At 49.0% G+C, this 25218-nt stretch overlaps 1 pseudogene; it reads right to left on the bottom strand.

The window, feature by feature from the left end:
* Positions 1-572: 572 nt before the first annotated feature.
* Positions 573-15412, bottom strand: LOC146171575 (uncharacterized; annotated as a pseudogene).
* Positions 15413-25218: the final 9806 nt, after the last annotated feature.

Below are 25218 nucleotides of genomic sequence, written 5' to 3'. Positions count from 1 at the left end.
CACGAACGTCGTTTGTGATAATACATTTAGAAAACTGTTCAGAAAAATCATCGCAAACTCACTAATGACCTAGAACGCTCTATTTACCTTTTTATTCCCTAAAATTAGCATGCATGCTTATGTATGTATGTATGTATGTATGTATGTATGTATGTATGTATGTATGTATGTATGTATGTATGTATGTATGTATGTATGTATGTATGTATGCATGTATTGCCGCGAACTGTTCCAATCTTGATTTGTTCTTTTCGACAGCCACAGGGGTCGATTCTGTATTCTTTGTTGGTTACGCTCGTTGTCGCGAGACTCAGGTTTATCATTTTCTTCGTCGCGCAAGATACGCCGAGATGTATGTCGAATATTCCGGCCACTCACGTATGTTTGTGCAATGTTCCCCATAATGCTAGTCGCCGTCTGCGGCTATATCTAGATATTTTCTCGCCGCCTTTAAATTGAGCCTTGATGGTGGTGGTGGCTAAAACATTTATAAATAACAAATAAATGGTCACAGAGAGGTGTTTGGGTTAGAGACGTGTCGGTTTCCTCCCCTCACAATACTAGGTGGAGCCCTATTCCGGGGCCCCAATGGCAAGCAACGCCGCCCGCGTCCGTTGAACCAAGGCCTTTTGAGCCCTGAGGTCTTGACAGCCGAGCAGGGCCGCCTCCCAGTCCTCTCTAGTTGGATTGGGGTTGGGGGGAATGGATGGGTTTGACTGGCACGCCCAGACCATGTGGAAGGTATCAGCCACCTCCCCACAGTACTGGCACGCACCATCAAAGGGCGGGTTGAAATGTTTAAGGACCTCCGGGCACAGTACAGTATTGGTAAAAATTTTGATGAGGAGGCGCTCATTAGCGCGATCCAGTCCTTTACTAGGGGCTGGGTAGCGCCTGTGCTCTTCCTTATAGTAATTGGTGATGTCTTTGAATTTAAGGGCCAGATTGTTTGATTGGGAGTAGGCTTCCAAGGACAGGGAGATAGCCCTGGGAGAGAGTGAGCGGGCGGCCTGATCGGCCTGTTCGTTTCTCATGAGCCCCTAGTGACCGGGTGCCCAAATGAGGTTATGCGGAGTTGGGTCTATGTATCGGCAGCTAGATTGCAGTATACGCCGGGCGAGCGGGGGAGCCCATCCCAGCCTATAATTCCGACAGGCAGCTCGCGAGTCGGCGATGATGTGTTTCGAATTGGGAATACTGAGAGCCAGAGCGATAGCAATCTACTCCGCGTGAGTTGTGCTGTAGGCTTTGAAAGTGAGCCTGTTAACCGTGTTTGTATTGTGTACGACGGCAGCCGTATACCATCCCCCGTGGTAAGGGCCGGCAACATCCACATAATACACGTGTTGCTGGTGACCATAGTATCGCTCCAACGCTACCGCACGCGCCTGGCGACGACCGTTATGGTCTTCTTTGGACATGTTGCGGGGAAGGGGTCGGACCCGGAGGGCGCGTCTCCAGAGTTCTGGCACTCTCATCCTTTCCTCAATGTGGTAATCGTGTTTGATGTGTAGTCGATCCAAGAGGCGGCGACCGGACGTGGTCTGTGTAAGACACGTGTATTGGCTTAGTAAGTGGGCTTCTCGTAGCTCTCGGAAGGTGTTCACCACGCCCAGAGCCAGAAGTCTCTGGTTGGACGTGCTGACCGGAAGGTCGAGAGCCCGCTTGTTGATGACTTTCCGATGGATGGCCTCCAATCGATCCTCATCGTGTTTACACAGGTACAAGTAGGATGTCGAGTAGAGGATTCTGCTCGTTACAAAAGCATGGGCAAGCCGCAGTGCATCCTTGCTTCGTAATCCGCCCCGCTGGTTGGAGACCCGGTGGACCATACGACCCACCTGGTCTCCCACCATGAGAATTTTGGCCAGAGTGGTGTCAACTCTGCATTGATGGTGTATGAAGAGGCCAAGGACGCGGATCTCTTTGGCCTCCCGGATCGGTCCCGAGGGGAGACTGATGCGAAGCTGAGTTGTGTCTCGAGGGGAGGGACGTACGTGCATAAATTCAGATTTAGCTGGGGCGCACTGCAGTCCGCAGTAGGTCGAGTAGTCGTCGACTACGGTCGCCGCGGCCTGCAGACAGGACTCCAAGTGGTCCACGTTACCCTGCGTGGCCCAGATTGTGATATCATCCGCGTAAAGTGCGTGATGTATCCCGGGAAGAGAAGCCAATTTGGAGCGAATATGAAGCATGGCTAAATTGAAGAGGAGGGGAAACAAGACAGCGCCTTGAGGTGTTCCCCTCAAGCCGATGGTGTATGGCCCGTGTTCCGCATCTTGTATGCGTATGTAGGCTTGGCGGTCTGTAAGGAATTGTTTTATGTAGTTGAATGTTTTGTTACCACAGTTGGTGAGACTCAGGTGATCGAGGATAACTTCGCGCTTCACATTGTCAAATGCGCCTTTAAGGTCCGAGGTCAGGACCACCTTGTCATTATGGGGACATTCGACAGGATCTAAGATGTCGTGGTGGAGCTGAAGGAGTATATCTTGTGCTGATTTTGAGGGCGGAAACCGAACATCGTGTCCGCGAAAATGTGCTGTGTTTCGAGAAATTCGGAGAGTCTGTCGCACACCATTGTCTCCATCAGCTTGCCGACACAAGACGTGAGAGAGATGGGGCGAAGGTTCTCCACATCAATAGGTTTGCCGGTTTTCGGGATAAAGGTGACGAAAGCCGACTTCCAATCGAGAGGGAGAGGAGTGTCTCCGTCGCAAATACTACTGATGTATTTGGGAAGCACGACAAATGCTGCATCGAGAAGACTGGCCAAAAGCTTGACCGTAACCTTGTCGCGCCCGGGTGCAGTGCCGCGTTACGTCTGCTTAAGGCCGCCCGGAGGTCGTGGAGCTGGAACGGAGTGTCCAGCTCCGTGTTCTCTTTGCCTGCATACGATTAGGCAACCGCCCAGGGGTCCTTAGTGGTGCACAGGCATCGGACGCTGAGCGTGTGCGCTAGCTGTGTTGTTGTTCCTGTAAAGTTGTGCATGACTTTATGTAAGTGGCGTTGGGTTTTCGTGTGTGTTTGTGTTCGATCGATGAGCGCGCGGAGTAGGCGCCACGTATTACGACCAGACATCTAGTCGTAAGACCAGACCAGGCAGCCATGTTGCACCTGTCTACCCAGTTAGTGTCGGCTAGCTCAGCAGCATATTCCGCGGCTTGATGTGTGTGTTCGAGGATGCGTTTTTTGAGGTGTTTGTTATGTTTCTGTTTTTTAAATGCTTTGGTGAGGCTGCGGAGGGCCTCCCAAAGATGTAGGAGGTGGTTGTCTACATCCGTTTGCGTTTCCATGAGCTGTATCTGCCTTTAGTGTTCTTTCAGTGCAGACGTGAGTGATCTGTACCAGGTGTCATATCCCGACTGGAGGGGGCTACGATAGACAGAGAGGTGCGGAATTTTATCCAGTCCGGGACACATAGTTGTGTTTGTTGGCGTTTCAGTGGACGCGTGTAGATGGTTGTGTAGATCAGTGATCGCTACCAAGAGTTTCCTCTGCGTTCAGCCAGTCGGCATGGCGTATGTTGCGTGTAAATGTGAGGTCCGGGCAAGTGTCTCGTTGAATCGAATTTCCTACACGTGTTGGGTGGGTGGGGTCAGTGGTGAGGGTGAGTCAAAGTGTAGAGAGAAGTTCCAAAAGCTTCCTCCCACGTGTGTCCTGCCGGGGATACCCCCAGAGCCTGCTCTGAGCATTAACATCACCGACAATCAGAAGTGGGTCCTTTCCCGCTACCTGCATAGCTTGCGTGAAAATTTCGCTTAACGTAACACTCTTACGTTTCGGGGTACAATAAATGTTCAGAATGTGTACAGGTGGGTGAGACCACCTTAGGAGCAATACCGACACCATCGTGTACGCGAGCGGTGGTGTTGTGGGGAGTGTGAATTCCTCTGCAGTATATTGCCTGTGAACAAGTGTACATGTCTGCGGGTTGTGTTGAAATGTAGTGTAGTTTGTGGGCTTGACGCCTGCGCGGGGTTCCTGAAGGGCAACAGCGGCAACGAGGAATTCAGAGGTCTCAAGGTGGAGGCGGAGTTCATCCCGCTTCTTGCTGTTCTTGAGACCTCTGCAATTCCACTGCGTTAGTGAAAGCGGCTGAGTTGTTCTGGCTCTCGACTTAGGGTTGGAGGCCATGGTCGGATACGGAGGGCGGGATTACGTTGTTAAGACCTCCCAGTCCGCTAGTGCCCGGCGCAGACATGCAGGAGTTTTCAGAAAGGTCAGACCCATCGGGTATGACTCTGTTAAATTTGAAGGGCGGTTAACGTCTCTCATTACACCAATGCGTTTAAGAACGCGAGGATTTTCCTGTATCCATTTTTGGATAATGTGAGTTACAGCTTGTGTCACCTGTGTGATGACACTGTCCATCTGACGCGCGATTGTGTCATGGATAATTTTGGGAAGATCAGCCAACTGCGTTTCAATCGCGGTGACCCGGGTCTCCAGGGTTCCGAAGCGACTTTTCATATTATTAGGAATCTTCCTGTCTGTTATATTTTCTTCCTCGTCGCTAGAGGAGGGTGGCGTAGTGATTTTGTTTTTCAGCGAGTTAAGCTCGCTGGCTAGTTTTTCGTTTTGAGCTCGCAAAAGGGCGACCTCGTGTTTAAGTTCCTGCGTCTCGGCGGTGCTGGTGAGGGGGGGAGGGGAAGAAGACGGCGATGGCAATTTTTAGATCAGCGACCGAGGCGCACTTGCTGTTATCGCCACCGCCGAATTGCTCAGTTCTTTGCTGACACAAGTCAGCCCAAATAAAGAGTTCATTCAGTCGAACGCCAGTCTCAGCGTTTGCTGCTTTCGGTATTTTCACCACCACCTGTCATCTGGTGGAGGTGCTGGCAATCATGTTTCAGACTCCTCCCAAAAACCGAAACAACTTCCCTGTTTGTGTCGACCCGGGAAATACCCCCACAACCCACCGGGTAAGCCGCCAACTTCATGGGCTCCAACCCGAGCACGGCTAACTACCGGACCCTATCCGAAACCGGAAGGAGACTTCTGCAGTAATGATGGCTAAGTCTACAGTTCTGGTTGCGGTTTTATTCCAGCAGCTCCGGCAGCCCCATTTTGAACGGCACCCCTGGACATGTTCCAGAGGACTGGCTCGACCAGTGCGGACGATTTGCCGCGTTTAATGACTTGAACAATGCGTTGAAGCTCCAGAACGTCTTCATCGCACTGGATGGACAGCTCGAACACGGCACGGAAGTCCACTTGTGGGTTTGGCGTCGAAGCAGCAGTGCGACTGGGTCGTATTTTCTCGCGCACATCATACCATGCGAAACATCTTTTACGCACACACAGAAACAGGTCATATCAGCGAAAAAAAATGTCGATCTGCATAAAACCACAAGGAAGGAAACCAGCCCTGCCCAGCGCTTGCCTGGAAGCAGAGCGCTGTTTTCTATCCGAAGCCGCTATAATGATTTAAGCTGAAGTTTTTCCGTTCTGCGTTTAACGTCTGAAGACCGAAATAATGGGCTCGCCGAAGTATAAACGTTTTTGTGGTGCATTATAACATATTGTTACGTACTCAGTTCGTAACAGGTGTGTTTATTGGTAGTCTAAAGCGCTGCGAGTCACCCAAGGAACACCAGCACACACCACTGTGTCTTCCGTTTTTCCTTCTCTCCAGCCTCTTCTTTCCTGACTCCCCGAAGCACGTGACACTTCCCCCCTCGCAGACGAAGCCCCAGGGCAAACAGTTTAAGGAAGGTGCCGGGGATGGAGCCTTTTTAGCCGAGCCACGTGCACCACCTGGGTCCGGCGTGAGCATTGGCCACTTTCGGTGCGGCGTGAAATTACATAGTTCACGTCCCTCAGGCGCCCCAAAACGACAAAAGGGCCGCTATAGCGAAACAGCAGCTTCTGAGCTAAACCACGCTTGCGCAGCGGCGTCCACAGCAATACTAAATCACCGAGCACATAAGAGACATGTGGGCGTCGGTTGTCATAACGCTCCTTTGAACGTTCCTGTGAGTCCAGGATGCGGACTCGGGCAAGGCGGCGAGCTTTTTCGGCTCGACATAATGTGGCGGCGATAGAAGGCTCGTTGTGGAGGGGGAAAGGAAGGATGGTATCAAGACAACTGCGAGGAACTGCAGCATACAGGAGGTAAAACGGACTATAGCCAGTCGCCTCATGCTGTGCAGTGTTATACGCGTATGTACTAAAAGAGAGAATGTCATCCCAGCCCTTGTGATCAGAGTCCACGTACATCGCCAACATAGTGGTCAGAGTGCGGTTGGTCCGTTCAACAAGTCAATTGGATTGCGGGTGATACGGCGTTGTATGACGGCAATCGCAGGTGCATAGACGAAGCAGTTCTTCGATAACTTCAGCAGCAAATTGGCGCCCACGGTCACTGATCAGAACTCGAGGAGGGCCATGGCGCAGGACAAGAAATCGTAGAAGAAATAGGAATACATCGTAAGCAGTGGCTGAGGGTATTGCGGCTGCTTCTGAATATCGAGTGAGGTGGTCAACACACACCACTATCCACCGGTTACCGTTAGAAGATCGCAGAAAAGGCCCGAGAGGCACATGCCCACTTGCTCAAAGGGTGCGGTCGGAGGCGCAATAGGGTGCAGCGGTCCGGGTGGACGGAAAGTAGGGAGCTTGTACTGCTGGCACTTGACACAACTGGCTACATAGCGCTGAATGGCTTGACGCATTTTCGGCCAGTAAAAGCGTTCCTGTGTGCGATGAAGGGTCCGGGTGACACCCATGTGGCCCGACGTGGTATCGTCGTGCATCATATCAAGAACGGGAATACGGAGGTTTTCCTGCACGACGAGAAGAAAGTGTGCACCTCCGGGGTTGAAATTCTTCTTGTAAAGTAGGCCAGCACAAACGCAGAAACGCGCATCTCTTGAGTCATGAGCGGCAGAGAAGAGTGGTGCCAAAGTCTGATCGTTGCGTTGCTCTGTCTGGAACAGTTGAGGGTCAGGAAACGTTGCCGAGATAGGCGCCAGGTAGTCATCAAAGTTGTCATCATCACTACCAGTGGACGAAAGCGGCAAGCATAACAGACAGTCAGCGTCAGCATGTTGACGGCCGCTTTTGTATGCCACGGTGAAGTTAAACTCTTGCAACCGCAATGCCCATCGAGCGAGCCGGCCGCAAGGGTCACGAAGATTTACGAGTGAACAGAGCGAAGGGTGGTCAGGGACGATGGTAAAAAACATTGCCATATAGGTGGGAACGAAATCGTTGCACCGCAAAATCCACTGCGAGGCACTCTTGTTCAATAACGGTGTAGTTACGCTCCGCCTTGCTCAACGAACGACTAACATAAGCTATCACGTGCTGATCGCTGCCATGACGCTAGAAGACCACAGCACCAACGCCCACGCCACTAGCGTCGGTGTGAACTTCGAGGGGGGCAGAAGGACAGAAGTGACGTAGAATAGGTCCTGATGTCAGAAGGAATTTGAGGTGGCGGAAGGCAGAGTCGCAATCAGCAGTCCGATTGAACGGTGCATCTTTGTGCAAAAGGCACGGGAGCGGGTATGCGATGTCAGCGAATCTGGGCACAAAACGACGAAAATAGGAACACAATCCTAAAAAGCTCCGAAGCTGCTTCACTGATTGCGGTGCTGTAAAGCTGGTTACAGCCGCAATCTTCTGAGGATCCGGCCGAACACCATCCTTATCGACCAAGTAACCAAGAACAATTGTTTGGCGGTCACTAAAGTGGCACTTCTTAGAGTTGAGGGCAAGGCCTGCTTCTTCAATGCAATCAAGAACGATGGCGAGGCGGCTATTGTGTTCATGAAAGGTCTTGCTGAACATCACAATGTCGTCCAAATAGCACAAACAAATTTTCCACTCGAGTCCGCGCAGAATGGTGTCCATGAATCGTTCGAACGTGGCAGGCGCATTGCCCAATCCAAAGGGCATTACGTTGAATTCAGAGACCATCGGGTGTCACAAATGCCGTCTTTTCTTTGTCGCTCGGGTTCATCAGTATCTGCCAGTACCCCGATCTCAAGTCTACCGAGGAGAAGAATGACGCCGATGAAGACAGTCGATTGCATCGTCAATACGTGGAAGCGGATATTATTCTTTTTTGGTGACGGCGTTAAGGCGACGATAGGCCACACAGAAACGCCATGTGTTTTTTTTAACGAGAATAACTGGGAGCCGCCCAAGGATTTGAAGATTCCTGGATAATGACACGAAGGAGCATGTGATTATCTTGTTCGTCAATAAGCTGACGTTCGGCCGGAGACACACGATAGGGCTTCTGTCTGATCGGGCGAGAGATTGCAGTATCAATCGAATGATGGATGCGAGAATTTAGAATCGGTGGCTGATGATCTCTGGCGAAGTCGAAAACCGAAATATGCTTGGAAAGCAGGTAAATCAAAATTCGTTGCTCCTGTGCTCCCAAAGATGTTTTTATCATTGCGTGGATTCGAGACTCTGCAAAATGAGAGGTTTTCTCTTAAGGAGCATGGTTAGTTAGTGCCGCCACGCAATTCGACACACCTTCCTCGTAATGAGCGAGCCTCATGCCACGAGGCAACACGGTTGGCTGGCCTGAAGAGTTTACAGACCACCGCAAGGTATGGCCTCTGGGGACTTAAACTATGCAACGAGGCACCAAGACACTCTTTTTTGCACAGGCCAGTGTTGTAGGTTCCACTAGGGCGTCGAAATCCTCGCCCAAATTCGTAGTTGAAAAAATTTGAATGAATTCTTCGGACATCGCAAGTACCACTGTATCTTCAGACACAGAAAACGCTCCTAAATCGAGCGACGAGGTTTCTACAAGAGCCGACATAAACGCAGCATTTAGCGAGATCTGTCCACTACGGCAGTGTAAAGTTGCACCACACTGTTGCGAAAAGTCTATACTTACTTCGTGCGTGGAACGAGACAACACTGTGTATTTGGTTCGAAACGCTTGGCCCCCAATCACAACTTTCGCTTAGCACACACCCAATGGTACCAATGGTTCACCGCCAACACCACGGAATACCACAGCTTGATTCACGCTAAACATCACTTTATGTCCTAGCTAATCCATTCTTGAATGCTAAAACAGAGACTGTTGCTCCAGTGTCAATTAGTGCCATGGTGTGTATGCCATCAATGGATACTTCGAGTTGGTTCTTTAACATAAACACAGGCAGAGGTATTGGGAACGTTGATTTTCCGGTGACCTCACCCCCATCGGCCGCGCCTTCTAGTTTCCCGAAGGGGAAGAACGGCGCCGAGGAGACCGTGAACGTCGCTGTCTTTGGGTTGGCGGCATCAAGCTGCGGTTCGAAGCAGGCGATCCGTTTCGCATCTGTGCCGGGCAGTATGTATCCAGAGTCGGTGCCGAATAAAATTCAGTGTCGAAATGATCAGAAACGTTGGGCAGCGGGCGATGATCTTGGGGTAGCAGGCCCCGCCGACGGCAATACTGGGAGATGTGTTCGGTCATGCCACAGCTATAACACACAGGTTTCTGGCGCCACCGGTCCGAGTAAATGCGGGCGAAAACTGCTTCTGGTTGGTGGTGGTAATCGGGGCGGCGTTGCTGACGAACCACCTGGCGTGTGTAGGTGGTTCTTCGGCCCATCTGTGGCTGAGAAGTGCTTAAATCGTTATGCTGTCTCCACTCGCCAAAGCGTGACGCATTTAAAGCCGGAGTCCAGGAAGTTGATGGGGTCGCAGGTTCTGCTTGCAGCGCGAAACCGGCATACTAGTGTTCGTCCCGGCACGCAGAATATGTCGCGCAGCAATTCTTCCCGCACAATCCGGCGTATCAGGTCAGCCATGGACTACGGAGCACTGACATCCATGCTCGCAACAGATGTGACGTTGGTCAGTCGCCCAAATTTAGAAGTGATGCGGCGCAACTTTAACGTTTCGAAAGTGTGGCAGTGCCCGATGAAGTCAGCTGTAAAGTTCAAATTGTCTTTGCTGATAAGAAAATTATAGATAGACATCTACAGCGATACCTTTAAGAAAGTGCCCACTTTATCTTCCTCGGACATTCGAGGCTTTACCATCTTGCACAATTTCACTATATCCTCAATATATGCGATGCAAGTCTCGCCAGGTACCTGGGCCCGCCGCATCAACGCTTGTTTCTTCGCGGATCCGTCGCAAAAGCAGTCCTTTATCTCTTCTGTGAAACAATCCTAGCTGGTAAGTGAGTCTTCATGTATATCAAACCAAACTAGGGCAGTGCCTTCCAAGAAGAACACTACGTTCGCTAGTTTCACGGTCGCATCCCAACGATTGTACCGGCTCACCCGTTTGTAGTTGGTTAGCCACTCGTCGACCTCCTCGTCACAATTTCTACTAAATGTACGAGGCTCGCGGTAGTGCTGCCAGTTACTCGCCGCAGGTGTTGTTCGATCAGCGTCGTCGTCTTGAGCCATGTTAGATGGTAGAGGTGGCAAACCAGCGAGTCGGCGGCTTCGTCGAAGATAACGGGGATCCGTGTTGATCTACACCGAACACTCCACCACAACTGTTGCGTACTCAGTACGTAACGTGGGTGTTTATTGGTAGTCTAAAGTGCTGCTAGTCACCCAAGGAACACCAGCACACACCACTGTGTCTTCCGTTTCTTCTTCTTCTATCAAGCCTCTTCTTCCTTTCCTGACGCCCCGAAGCACGTGACAATATTAACATTTTCTCTCATATCTGCACTCCGCCGTACGTTTTTCTTTTGAATTATTGATGTTTGGCGTCTGGGAGAAACGAGAAGGTTTGCAATGCATACACTACTCGCTTCTTCGAAATATTCAATTCCTTATTGTTAATCAAATTGAGAGATATTAGTTCAAACGAAAGCTTTCACAGCAAGTATTTGGGTGCTTTCAGGCTGGAAAGATTGTCGTAACCTGAAAAGAACGAAGGAAAAGCAGGTGCCATCTTCCACGGCATCCTGCTGCATTTCGATTACTTACTAAATTAGTGGAAGCCACAATTATTTCAGCATTTTCAAGCCGGCATAATTTGCTTACAGTTAGAGGTACACGGTCTACGGAAGTTTCATAGAACGCAACGGCGCCACCCTCTGCAGCCAGTGTGGTTGATAGCGAAGATCGTTTTCCATCCTAATTATTACACGTTTCGAAATTATTAACAGCACGCCAAATCTTGTCTTTTTTGTATTGCCGCGAAACCTTCAAAAATTTAATTGTTGGTTTTTAGCAGCCACCTGCATGCGGCCTTATCACTCTGATTCTGGCACGCATATCAATTCTGTATTCTTTGTTTGTTAATGCTCGATGTCGTGAGACACACCTTTATCAGTTTCTTTGTCACGCAAGGTGCGCCGAGATCTCTCGAAGATTACGACCACTCACGTATGTTTCTACAATGTTCCAGGTTGTGCTAGTAACAGTTTGCGACGTTATCTAGATGGTTCTGAGCTGCCTTTAAATTGAGCGGTGACGTGTACGACAGGCATTCTTAGTTAGACGGTCTTTCGGAACTTTTTGCGCCTTTCCGAACCTTTGACGCAGCTTGCAAAGGCAGACGTTCCATTTCAATGGGAAACACCGCAAGCGGAAGCCTTCGAGGAACTTAAGCGCCGCCTACAGTACCCTCCTGTGCTAGGCCCCTTTGATGAAAACGCCGAGACCGAGATACATACCGACGCGAGCAGTGTGGGCCTAGGCGCCATTCTCACTCAGAAGAATGCCGGACAGGAGAAAATAATCGCATATGCTAGCAGGTCTCTCTCGAAGCCGAAGCCAATCGCTAGATGACCGAGAAGGAGTGCCTCGGGATCAACTGGGCCACTTCAAAGTTACGCTCGTGTTTATACGGCTGACCATTCAAGGAGGTAAGCGATAACCACGCTCTCTGCTGGCTGGCAAATTTGAAGGACCCCTCCGGTCGCCTTGCCCGATGGAGCCTTCGTCTTCAAGAATTCGACATCACAGTCGTTACAAGTACGGCCGCAAGCACTCCGATAGAGACTGCTTGTCACGAGCCTCCGTTGATGCGCCGGCGAAGAAGACAACGAAGACGCCTTTTTGGAACCGGTAAGCGCCAGCCGTTTCGCAGAACAACAACGATCAGGCTCTGAGCGAAAAGCGCTAGCCGATTACTTAGAAGCAGAGACCGCTTTCCCTCCTAGTGTGTTCAGCCGTCATAAATCATCGTTCGCGTTAAGCAATGGCCTGCTCGTGAAGAAGGACTTCGCACCCATCAGGACCGCGCAGCTTTTTGTTGTACCTAAGAGCCTCCGGCAGGATATTCTGCAGGCGTTACACTATGAGTCCACAGAAGGCCATCTCTGGTTTGCGCGCACGTTGCGTCGAATCCAGAACTACTGGCCGCAACTGCCTGCTTAAGTGGCCCACTACGTGAAGACTTGTCGTGAGTGGCAACAACGCAAGACGCCGTGGATAAGACCAGCGGGACTACTGAATCCGATTCCGCCCCCAACCCTGCCCTTTCAACAAATAGGGATGGATCTTCTTGGCCCCTTTCCATCTTCATCTACGAGTAACAAGTGGATCATCGCGGTAACTGACAACCTTACCCGTTGCGCTGAAGCAAAAGGACTACCCAATGTTACCACGGCAGAAGTCGCCAGGTTTTTTGTCGAACAAATTCTCTTGCGACATGGTGCCCCAGAAGTGCTCATCCCGGAAAGAGAGCGGCGTTTAGGGCAGAGTTGATGCAAGCCATTCTGGAATACAGTCATACAAACCATCGGCAAATAACTCCTTTCCTTCCTCAGACCAATCGACTTACGGAGCACCTGAACAAAACGATCGCGGTCATGATTGCCATGTACGTCGACGCTGAATGGACGGATGGATGAAATATAGGAGCGTCCCATTTGAAAGAGGGTGGTAGCAGTTGCTGTCATGCTCATTTTTGCCCTAGATCCTAATTATTGTTTTATTGCCATGTACGTCGACGCTGAATGGACGGATGGATGAAATATAGGAGCGTCCCATTTGAAAGAGGGTGGTAGCAGTTGCTGTCATGCAACGTCGTGCCACTCACGATCAGTTAACTATACCATCCTTCTATTTACTGAATTTTTGCTTCTACATTACTAACATTATGTCACTTTTCTGCTTTTAAGCCACCAATCTTCCAATCGTTTTTTGCTAGCTTCCACAGCAGGATCATTCATCCGGCCACTGGTATCTCTGAACCTGCGCCTGCATCGATTTCCGGATGAATACCATCACATTCGAGAATAAGATGGTTAATTGTTTCTGGGGATTTACCCCATACTGCACATATGTCATCTTCATGGTTAATTTTGTTTTTTGAGTGGCGTCTTCTAAGGCACCCTGATCTAGCTTCAAAAAGTAGGGCACTAGCTGCCTCTTGAGTTATCAAAGAAAGTTTCCTTCTGGATCTGCTTTTTGCACTTTCGGTATAGCTCCACACTGTTTGTTTTCCATAGACTTTACATAATTTTTTCCCAACTCTGGTTTTCGCCTGTTGCATAACGCTCTTTATTTATTCGTCAAGACCTAAAACGCCATCTTGCCGTACGTGATCTTCGCTGCAGTTCAGAAGACGACCAGAGTGACCCCGTTCAAGCTTGTGTACGGCAGGGAGCCCACGACGACGCTCGACGCATTGCTGCCCCACCTAACCAACGAGGACAACTTTGACGTCGCCGTCTACTTTCAGCGTGCAGAGGAAGCTCGAGGACTCGCACGGCTGCGTATTAAAGACCAACCGCGCACCGACACCCGACGATACAACTTACGACGACACCACGCGGAGTACAATCCAGGAGACCAAGTGTGGGTTAGGACTCCAATTCGCAGCCGTGGACTAAGTGAAAAGTTACTGCGTCGATACTTCGGGCCATGCAAAATCCTTCGCCGCGTCGGACAACTCAACTATGAAGTCATTCCCGACGGTACGACAGCATCACAACGGCTACACGCACACCCACAAATCTTTATGCATATATATATATATATATATATATATATATATATGTATGTCGTGCGGTCTATCACAAAATACAGCTGTTACGACTGAACACTACTGAGATGATGGCGACACTATAAAGAGAGTACTTGCTATCGGGTGTCAGAGTTCATGTACCAAAGTGGAGCAGCGACATGAGGCAATAATGCTGTCCCACAATACTTTCAAAGCGAAGCCTATGTGTCCCTACGATTTTTACTTGCGCATAGACATCTTACAGAAGTGTAAGAAATGAAATAAAGGGTTACTATAGATAACCGCAACGAGGACGCTGTAACGCGACAACATCCAATTAAAGCGTTCTGTGAGGCAAATGGTCTGGGAATTAAGGCTCTTACGACGCTGGACACATGAAAAACTTGCTGCGGTGTACCATAACTAGTCACAGTAAGCAAGCTGCGGTTACTATATTGTCACGTGGTGGTGACAAAGTCGATCACACAAATGAGGAGTCTTGCAGTTTAGTGAAAAAACTCTTCATCGCGCTGACTTGCACCCGCAAAATAACAAAGCAACTCGGCGTTAGCGATAGCAACAAACGTGCTCGTCGATCGTCGAACTAAGAATGCCTGTCGCAGACGTAACGCTCAATTTCAAGGCGGCTCAGAACCATCTAGATAACGTCGCAAACTGTTACACAACCTGGAACATTGTAAAAACATACGTGAATGGCCGTAATCTTCGAGAGATCTCGGCGCATCTTGCGCGACAAAGAAACTGATAAAGGTGCGTCTCATGACATCGAGCATTAACAAGCGAAGAATACAGAACTGATATGCGTGCCAGAATCACAGTGATAAGGCCGCATGCCGGCGGCTGCTAAAAAAAACAACAAATACAGATTTGAAGGTTTCACGGCATTACTCTCTCCTTAAAAATCACCGCATCGCTGTTCTAAAATAAACCTAAACATAAACGTTACAAAGTTTAAACCCCACGGATTCTTTAACGCGCGTAATAAGGCTTCAGACGAACAACATGAAAGATTTGTGTGGAATAGCATAAAAAAATCTTTAACATGTACTGTGAAAAAACTGCCTACAGTTCTACAGGACTGTAAGATACCTATTACATCGGTGGAGTTTTTAGTAGCAAAAGGATCCTCTACTTCAAGCGAGTTCAGGTGTTTTAAGTGAAATTGGCTTATATGTCGTTGCCAAGACTCGCGCTCACTAACAATGCAACGAAACGGAACTTCTTCCGTATGAGTCTTGGCCGTGAAAAAGATGCTTAGCGTATTTTCCTTGCATTCGCTTATAGCATTCGCTATCTTATCCAGTTCAAGGTTTGTACAGATGGAGACTGCACGTGATTTTACTTTTGCTGGCTTGAGACTTGTTGGAGCGAAATTCTTTTCAATAGCACGGCAGGCCTTTTCTTTGTAGATGCCTGGCGGGACCACCACGAAGCCTCCTTCCTTATCGGCTTGCATTAGCCGCAGACCGCTTTCCTTGAAGAACGTGAAGACGATGTTCATCTTAGATCGGCTGCCTGTGGCTCTCTTCGGAACTGTTCTTGACAGAGCGTCTACTCCGTCCAGCAGGCATCTCTCGCGGTCTTCAGGCGACGCCTTCCCCGCAACGCTCCTATTCAAAGATAGAAGCTCATGGGCCACATTCGCAGGTTCGAGGCTGAACTTCGGTCCCTTCGAAAGAACCTTGCTAACTTCGTCAGGGATTTTAGCTTACCCAAGAACTTTCACTTCCCCGCTGCGTTCCTTCGTTGTGGGGTTCTTAGGTGTGCTGTTCAACATGTGACGCCACCAGAACTCCACAGACTGAGCTGCAAGCTTCCTGTATTCTCGAAACTTCTCCTCGGCTATCCATTCCGGGTTTTGGTTCTGACATGCGACACGCAAACAGTCAAAGAACAACCGCACTTGTCTCCACAGTTCTGATCGTACAATCCTGCACACCCACTTAACGTGGTCGTAGGAAGGCCGAACAGCGCCGAACAGAGTGATGACCTCACCTGGGATCAGTTCATTCTTGAGGCAGAACGATACGTGTCTGGCTCGGCAGGTTGACCAGGTGATATTGGTGACAAGCGCAGCCAGATGTACCGTAGGAGATGAAACACATAAAGAAGGGCCCACTGAATAAGAAAGGTATTCAAGAAGGACTTTTTGTTGGGCTAGTTGATGCAGCATTTTTTAAAAAAAGGACGAAGCGCTAACGACACATTCACATGAAAGAAGACACGGACAAGCGCTCACTGACAGTTTATCTTTTATTGAAGGGAAACACACATTATATATGCACACCGTGGCGGCGCTAATCAGAGGCAGCAAACGTGAAAAGGTGAAAGGACCATAAAAGCGATAAAAGCAACAGGCATAAAAGTGATAAAAAACAGTTATGATCGATGGTTCGGAAAAAACAAACTGATCTATGACACGTGGTGTATAGGGCCAGATGGAACATGAAGACAATCACAAAAATTGATAAAAAAACTGACAATCACAACAAAAAATGTGTTGTTAGCGCTTCGTCCATTTTTGAAAAATGCTGCACGAAGCGGCCCAACAAAAAGTCCTTCTTGAATAAGAATAGTAATTGGTTGCAGGTAAGGAAACGCACAGTATCTGTTAAACTTGCTTTGTGGACACATAACCGCGCCCTATGAGAAGTAGGGAATGTGGGAGTCTAAATGAAAAATGAGAAAGAAGTGCTTTATTGAAGGGCTTCGGAGTAATTTAGACCACCTGGGGATTTTGAACGTCCCCTGATAACACACGGGACACGGACGCCTCTTCGTTTCACCTCCATCGAAATGCAGCCGCTGGCAGTCGGGTTACTTCGCAGTGGTAGTCGGGCGTCTTTACCACTGCTCCACCGCGGCGGAGAGGCCAGTAAAATCAGGGTCGGAAAATTGCGCCCGATTCGATGACCACCTTAGGCATCTACTACAGGTTTACATGCGTCGCTGGAGGGCTTAACGTACGGGAAGAAAGATAAATTGGTCAAACGTGTTACAATACCCCGGAGAAAGATAACCGTGGACCGGGTGGATCTGAGCACATGTAAGCGATAATTTGTGTGGGCATTTTACAGGAAAAAAAATAAGCTTTGCATTCTGGAAGTTCAGAGGCAGTGATGAAATTCAGCAGGGTAGGCTAGAGGTACATGACGAACTTTGGCAAGGTAGGGTACGGTACCAGCGATTGAGCTCGTCCCATATCCTTTCGAGTGTCGCACTAGGTTACCATATTTGAAGAATTATGCCATCTAGACTGACAGCATGTTCTACTCAGAGAGTGCAATGATGTCCCTCAGGTTCTTTGTGTCGCCCATGCTGGACAAATGTGGGTTATGAAACTCGGGACTGATGTGGGCTGCTCCCATTCGAAGTAAGTCGTGCAACTGAAGCGCGTGGTAGATATACTGTCGCGAACCTTGGTCTGCTGCCAGCATGCGGCCTTATCAAGGAGCGATCTTGCGCTTGTTTGCTCATGCTCGGGAAACGTGCCTTTATCACTTTCTTTGTAGCGTGCGATGCCCCGATCTGGAAAGATCGCAGGCGAGCACAACTGTTTCCGTATTATTCCAGTCTTTTCCAGTAATATATAGAGATATGTGTTGCAGCGCCTAGTTTAAAATGAGCACTGCCGAATGCAACGGACATTATATGTTAGAGGAGCACCTTTGCTGCTATCGCCGCCGCCGAGTTGCTTATACTTCTTCTGTGGGTGCAATTAAGCCCAATAAAGAGTTAATTCCACCGCTATACCTGTGTGTTGGTTTGTACCACCACGTGACAATATTGGGTGTTGAAAGTATTGAACCATTATTGCCTTCTCGAGGCCACAATTGGCGTTTCTGTGCGAATGCAGCAGTGTGTTTAGAACCCTCTCAGTCAGCTCCATTTCCAAGCAGCTCTTTCGGCATTGCATCTTGCATTTTTATTTGTGCAGTAAATCTTCAAGCAATAAATGTGGTCTTGAGCTGCTGAGAGTATGCTAAATTCCTCTTCTTCTTTATGTTACAATCATCCTCTTCACCGCTGGCCCCCACCTCGCCGGTGCCTCCTCGCCAACGTCCTGCCGGACAACTGCTTCTTTCGCCGATTCTTTAAGCCTTATTATCTGATCTGTTTTTATTATACTCTCCTCGTTGCTTGTGACTTTCTGATCATACTCTCACCGGCCTTCGGCTAAGTTTTTTGCAGTAACGTGCTTTCCTTTGTTGCCATTTTTGGTAGTGGAGACCCTATAGAGGCCTCCTCGCGGCTGTCCCCCGAGAACGCTGGAGAAGACGATGAAGCTTTTTTTTTTGCTATCAGTCCTCTTTGTACTCGAGCGTTTTTGAATTTTGATCATCATCATCATCATCATCATCATTATAAGCCTGACTATACCCACTGCAGGGCGAAGGCCTCTCCCATATTTCTCCACTTAACACGGTTCTGTGCTAGCTGCATCCACTTGACCCTTGCGAACTTCTTAACCTCATCCGCCCACCTAACTTTCTGGCGCCCCCTGCTACGCTTCCCTTCCCTTGGAATCCAGTTTCTTACCCTAATCGACCATCGGTTATCCTCTCTTCGCACTACATGTCCTGCCCATGCACATTTCTTCTTAATTTCCACTAGAATGTCGGTAATTTGTGTTGTTCCTCTGACCCACTCTGCACGCTTCCTATCTCTTAACGTTACCCCTCACCATTTTTCGTTCCATAGCCCTCTGCATTGTCCTCAACCTAAGTAGAACCCTCTTGGTTAGCCTCCATGTTTCATCCCCACAGGTAATATGCAACTGTTGTATACTTTCCTCTTGAGCGATACCGGTAAGCTGCTAGTCATAATTTTTGATATTTGCGTGTAATGATTGAAGTGCTCCGTGTATAATTCAATCTTTCGCGCATGCAGCGTTCTTGGCGTAGTATGTGCAGTGTTTGTGGTATGGTCTGGAAAGGTCGCTGCGGTTCAATACCCAGAGGTGCTTGACAGCTGTCTCTAGAATGCCTCACATTGCACAGGCGGATGCTCTAGACAATATCACGATACTATTGACTCCGACGGCGACCTCTACCAAGTGTGAAGTCCCTCTTGTCCATTTATGGAAGCTTCGCTTGTTCTTAGAACTAAAGCTTTATAGCCATACAGTCGAGAACAGTTCATGTTGCTGATGTGAACATGTGACAGGACGTTTCAGGACGTTGCGCTTTTTTCTTTTTAGATAGCCCAAATTACATAACAGGCAACTTGCTCCAGATTTATTTTATCCCTTGTGCGTTATTGGGTACCGCGGCGGGCGGCATATGAGAGGAAGAATGATATATTTCGCTGAAAGGCCATTTTTCAAACACCCACTGTGCATGCGCTCAGTTACCTGAAACAGCCAAGCAGCCGTAGTCCTGCGTGGCGCCGCCTTTGTGGAAGCACGTTTTACTTTGGGCTTGAAGTGATACTAGATTAACATGGGATATTTTTTGTTGTTCGGCCCAAACCACGGTGTTGCTGTGGTTAGGGCGCTTGACTGCTGTGTCCATGGAAGCGAAATTGATTCCCGGTCGCTGGAGCAGCTTTCCGGTGGAGGCGAAAAGCAAGGCACCCGTGTACTGTGCGATGTCAGTGTACGTTAAAGGACACCAGGCGGTCGAAATTTTCAAAGCCCTCCACTACGGTGTGTCTGATAGCCTGAGCCGCTTTGGGACAATAAAACCCATAAACCAAACCTGAACTATTTTTGTATTTCGGTTAATTTTTATTCTGTAGTCCGAGCAGCTACCGCGTGAACCGTTGGTGCATCAGTGCAGGCCTGGCCCCTGACCTTTCGTGACAGTATCGCATCGGTAGAATCTCAAGTTATCCACTTTTTTAATGGGGAGATATTCAGTAAACGTTTTTTTATGCTATGGTATAAATGCTATGCTATGCTATGGTATATACTTAGGGTCGAATGGGAATGAAAAATAGGCCATCTGCTGGTCTGACACCATAAAAAAAATAATTGCGCGAATGCACCACAAGTCATGATTTAGCTGCGAATGAGCGCGGAGAGTGTTCACTTATCAGGAAGCCAGTCTATGGAGCTGAAGCATCACTCACTCATTTCCCCACAGCAGACAGACGGCTTTAATTATTAATAATGAGCGCTAAGAAAGAAACTACAACACAAAATAAGCGCTCAGTCGCCACTGAACATTTTAAAAAAAGATTGCAAAAGATAGTATATATGAGAAAAGAAGAAAGACATAAGTGTAACCGAAATCTTCTTCATCGTCATCTTTTATCTCTCGTCAACTGTGAATACATAGCAATTAGCGCAAGATATAATGAAAAGAATACTCTAAAGACGACTTCGACAAGTAGGGCGATGGTTTAAGTTAAATGTCATTGTACATGTATGAATATGACATACATCATAAATTCATAAATAAATGCAAAAGAGGTCCCATGGTGAAATCATTGCACTGGGACCTGCTGAGGAAGTGGGAGCAGTGGTAACAGCATTTGCGCAAACTAAAGATACAGTATGCTACAACATATACAACGCGACAGGAAAGAAAGAAAAGAAACTAGCAGAAATTATAGAATTGTAGCGGTGGCGTAGTGGTGCAACATCCGTCTCGCATGGAAAAGGACATAGTTTGAATCCTGGTGCCGTTCAATTTTCCACCGGATTGAAAAAAAAGCGACAAAAAAAACATGGGTCAATGAAATTTCCCAAACAGGTTTAGGGTGCGACCGGATACCGAAGAACACCTCCTACAATGCACTCCCTCACCAGAACAGGAGTTGCCCATCCTGGTGCGGTAATTAGCCACAACATCTCATGAATAGTCTAATGAACCCCCCGGCATCAATCATCAGCGGCTGACGAGACGTAGGTGGTAGAATTGTTAGAGAAGATACTGATGAAGTATGCAAGGGGACGAAAGATTTGATTAAGAAGCGCTAAAGTATGAAAGCCTCCAACCAAACAGACCAGATAGAACTGACAGAATTATTAAAGCTAACCAATAAGCGCAAGTTGGCCGACATAAGGAAGTATAACAAGGGGTATATTGAGAAGCCTGAAAGCGGTAAAGAGAATGCACAGGCAAAAATTAGATGCATGCACTCGAGGGACAAGGCGGGCAATGTGATCGCTAACATGGACTAGATAATCGAGGCAGCTGAGGAGTTCTAAACAGACCTCTACAGGACCAAAGTAGTGAGGCCAAAAATGAGATTGGCTGTGGTGAAGAGCAAGCAGACGTTCCGCCAGTAATGAAGGACGACATTAATCTAGCCTTATAAGCTATGAAAAGGGGGGAAAGCAGCTGGGGAAAACAAGGTATCTACAGATTTGGGGAAGGAGGGGGGGATATGGTGCTAGAAAAAACTGGCCAGTCTGTATACGCAGTGCCTGATGACATCGAAAGTACCGGAAGCATACAAAACGCTAACGTTATTGTAATTCATAAGAAAGGGGACAATATCGACTTGAAAAATTACACACCGATACTATCAGTTACATGCAAGGTATTTACTATCGCTAGTAGGATCAGGACAACCTTGAATTTAAGGAACGAAAGGATCACGCATGGTTTCGGACCAGGTGATAGAAACGTGTTCAAAATATAACCAGCCCTATACATACCATTCATTGACTACGAGAAAGCATTTGACCTGGTCGAAACTTCAGCAGTCATTTCGAGAGGCATTGCGAGTTCAGAGTGCAAGTTAGCCTTACGTGAATGTATAGGAAGACATCAATTGTGGCTGCACAGCAACCATAGTTCCGCATAAAGAAAGTGATTAAATTCCAATTAAAAAAGGTGTTCGGCAAGGAGACACCATCTCCCCAGTGCTATATACAGATTGTTTAGAGGGTGTATTCAAAGACATGAAATGGTAGCGGTTAGGCATCAGGGTCGATGAAGAATATCTCAATAATCTGCGATTCGCTGATGACATTGCCTTGTTAAGTAACTCAGGAGACAAATTGATTCTAAGGACTAAAGCTCTAGATAGGAGAAGCAGAAAGGTAGGCGTAAATATTGTCACGACTGAAGTCAGAGGAAGCCGTGAAAGTACGCGTAGCCGAGGACCCGAGAAATAAGGTCGGCTTGTCGTTCCGAACACAGAGTCACAGAGTCCAGCACCAGCGCGCCGCTCGTGCCAACCACCGCTTCGTCGTCGTCGGCCCCAAAAACGGCTGTCACGCGGCGCTAGGCACGTGGCAATATTGTTACCTTAGGCGATGCATACGCTGATATACGCATAAGAAGGAAAAATAAGAATATGAGTAGTTTGGGCGAAGACGACGGCGTTCGAGCAGTGTCGGCTTGTGCCTGCAGGAAAGGCCTGTTCTGTGAAAGCCTTGTCTCGCGTCTCCGCTCTCTGAACCCTCAATCTGAACTACCCCCGTAACATCTTGGTGGAGGCGCTTTCGATCCCCTTGCCGCAGCTCCTCGTATTTTCGTGCCAGAAACCTGGATTTACACAGTGGACGCCATCTCCCCGAGCTCACCCCACCGACTGCCACCGTAAGCATGACATCCCAGGACGCATAACCAGCTACGAAAACTCCAGCTGCCCCCATGGTCTTAACCAGAATCCGCCATCCGCCTATTTTTAACGGCGAAGACAAGACGGATGTTCAAGATTGGCTAGATGAATACTAAAGGTGCAGCAAGAACAACCGGTGGGATGCTAGCATAATGCTTGCCAACGTCATCTTCTACCTAGCGGGAACGGCGAAGACCTGGTTTACCAACCACGAAAAAGAGATATCTACTTGGGACATCTGCAAACAAAAACTTCAGGACTTGTTCGGTAAGCCGATTGGGCGAGCTCTAGCAGCCAAAAAAAGACCTGGCTCTTCGTTCTCAATCGTCAACCAAATCATACCTCGCCTACATACAGGACGTCCTCGCCCTGTGTCGAAAGGTGAACACCTCTATGACCGGAAGTAAATAAAGTTGGCCATATACTTAAAGGTATCGCTGATGATGCATTCAACATACTTCTCTGCAAAGACTGCTCTACGGTGGACTCAGTCCTACAAGTCTGTCGCCTTTTCGAACAGGCGAAGCAGCGCCGCATCGTCCATCGGTTTGAGCGCCTTCCCAACATGGCGACTACATCCTCATGTGATCTGCCCACTTTGCAGAAGCCTTCAAGTCAAAACAACCTCACTACTATCGTCCGTAGGGAAATCGAGACCTTGACTCCTGTTACACTTACATCACCTCCTCCATAGCCAACAATAACTATGATACAGGCTGTCGGCCGCCAAGAATTCGCGAATGTGGGCCTCGTCTCCAATCCTGCCACGCCACCCCCTGCACCACAGCCAATACCAGTGGTTGCTGCTGCTGCCACAAGACCGCCCTACACACCGCGCAACCCTACCCGCAATCCTGCGGAGTGGCGCACTTCTGACGATAGGCCTATCTGCTTTGTCTGCTGTCGAGCTGGCCACACGCCCCGCTATTGCCGCAGCCGCCCGGCTCCCCCCTCTCGCCCCTATCACACCCCTGTTCGTCATGACTACTATGCATCACGGCGAGTTCCTGTCACCCCAGCACAGCTTCGTACTGAGAACATTGAGCAAGCCTGTCGTCCCAGCCGTTCGCCATCGCCTCAAACCCACCGTTCCCGATCACCTACTTCTCACCGCACCTTGTCCACGACGTACCAAGGCCCTTACTCGGTAAACTAGGCAACGCAGCGCCCGGACGTGACGCTGCGTTACCAACCCGGGCAGCCAACTGTGTTTCGATCATCGCACCACGTCGCCACCTGATCAATGTCCTTGTAGATAGAGTCCCTGTGCCCGCTCTCATTGACACTGAAGCCCATATTTCAGTCCTTAGTTCTTCGTTCCGCCAGCGCCTCAAAAACGTTCTTACGCCCGCTGACACCTCTACAGTTCGTGTTGCTGATGGCAACACTGCTACCATCATCGGAATGTGCACTGCGCGCGTTAGCATCGCCGGCCACCACGTCCCTGTGCTCTTCGCCGTCCTTACTACTTGTCCTCAAGACGTCATTTTAGGCCTAGACTTTTTAACACCCGATTCCGCCCTCATTGACTGTTCCTCCGGACTTCTGCGCCTAGCCCTGCCCCATTGTGTTCACGACCCTAGTGCTCATCATTCCCAGCCTCGTCTCCGCTCCAGTACATTTACTCGCCTACATCCCGAGGCGGCAGTGTACGTGCCCATGTCACCCTCTTCTTTCCTGCCTGACGGCGACTACATTGTCAACCCCATCACCGACGTCACTCTACAGCGCAACATCGTCCTACCTCATAACATTGCACACGTCGCGAATAATCTCACCTACATTCCCGTACTCAACTTCAGCATGTCTTCGCAAGTTCTCCCGGAGGGCATTTTTCTTGCCGAGCTGTCGCCTTTGTCCAGCTTTACTATATCTGCTGGCCTGTCCGAACGTCACGCCGAGGTACCTGCCCAACCTGTCCCGTCACATAGTCCGGAGGACCGCATCTGAGCCATGGTTGTCGCTGGCCTGCGCCCCGAATATGCCAGTGCCCTTGCCGGCCTTTTGCGGTCGTACAGCGACATTATCGATTTCGGTCACGGATCCCTGGGCCAAACGTTCGTCGTCACACATCGCATTGATACTGGAGATGCCCGCCCTATTCACCGACGGCCTTACAGAGTTGCTCTTTCCGGACGGATCATTCAGGAAGAAGTGGAGAAAATGTTGGCCAGCACCATTATTGAGCCGTCGAGCAGCGACTGGGCGTCTCCGGTGGTACTCGTCAAAAAGAAAGACAACAGCTGGAGGTTTTGCGCAGATTATCGACACCTAAACAAGATAACAAAGAAAGACGTGTACCCTCTTCCAAGGATCGATGACGCCCTCGACTACCTGCATCGTGCCAAATACTTCTCCTCTATCGATCACTGTTCTGGATATTGGCAGACCTCTGTTGACGAAAGAGATCGTGAAAAGACGGCTTTTGTCACCTAGGATGGCCTCTACAAATTCAAGATGATGTCTTTCGGCTTATGTAATGCTCCTGCGATCTTCGAGCGCATGATGGACTCCTTACTACGCGGGTTCAAATGGACTACATGTCTGTGCTACCTCGATGACGTCATCGTATTTTCATCAACCTTTGAGGGCCACCTCCATTCTGTTTCGGCTATTCTTGGCGTCTTCCGAAGAGCTGGCCTTCAGTTGAACTCCACGAAGTGTAGCTTTGGTTGCCGGGAACTCAAGGTCCTAGGACATTTGGTCAACACCCATGGCATGCAGCCGGACCCCGACAAACTTCACGCTGTAAGTGGTTTTCCTACACCGAAATCTCGCAGCGACATG

Source organism: Amblyomma maculatum, unplaced genomic scaffold (assembly GCF_055883805.1).
Source record: "Amblyomma maculatum isolate TAMU_Amacu unplaced genomic scaffold, ASM5588380v1 scaffold_19, whole genome shotgun sequence".
NCBI classification, from domain to species: domain Eukaryota; kingdom Metazoa; phylum Arthropoda; class Arachnida; order Ixodida; family Ixodidae; genus Amblyomma; species Amblyomma maculatum.
This window is presented reverse-complemented; position numbering and strand designations above follow the sequence as displayed.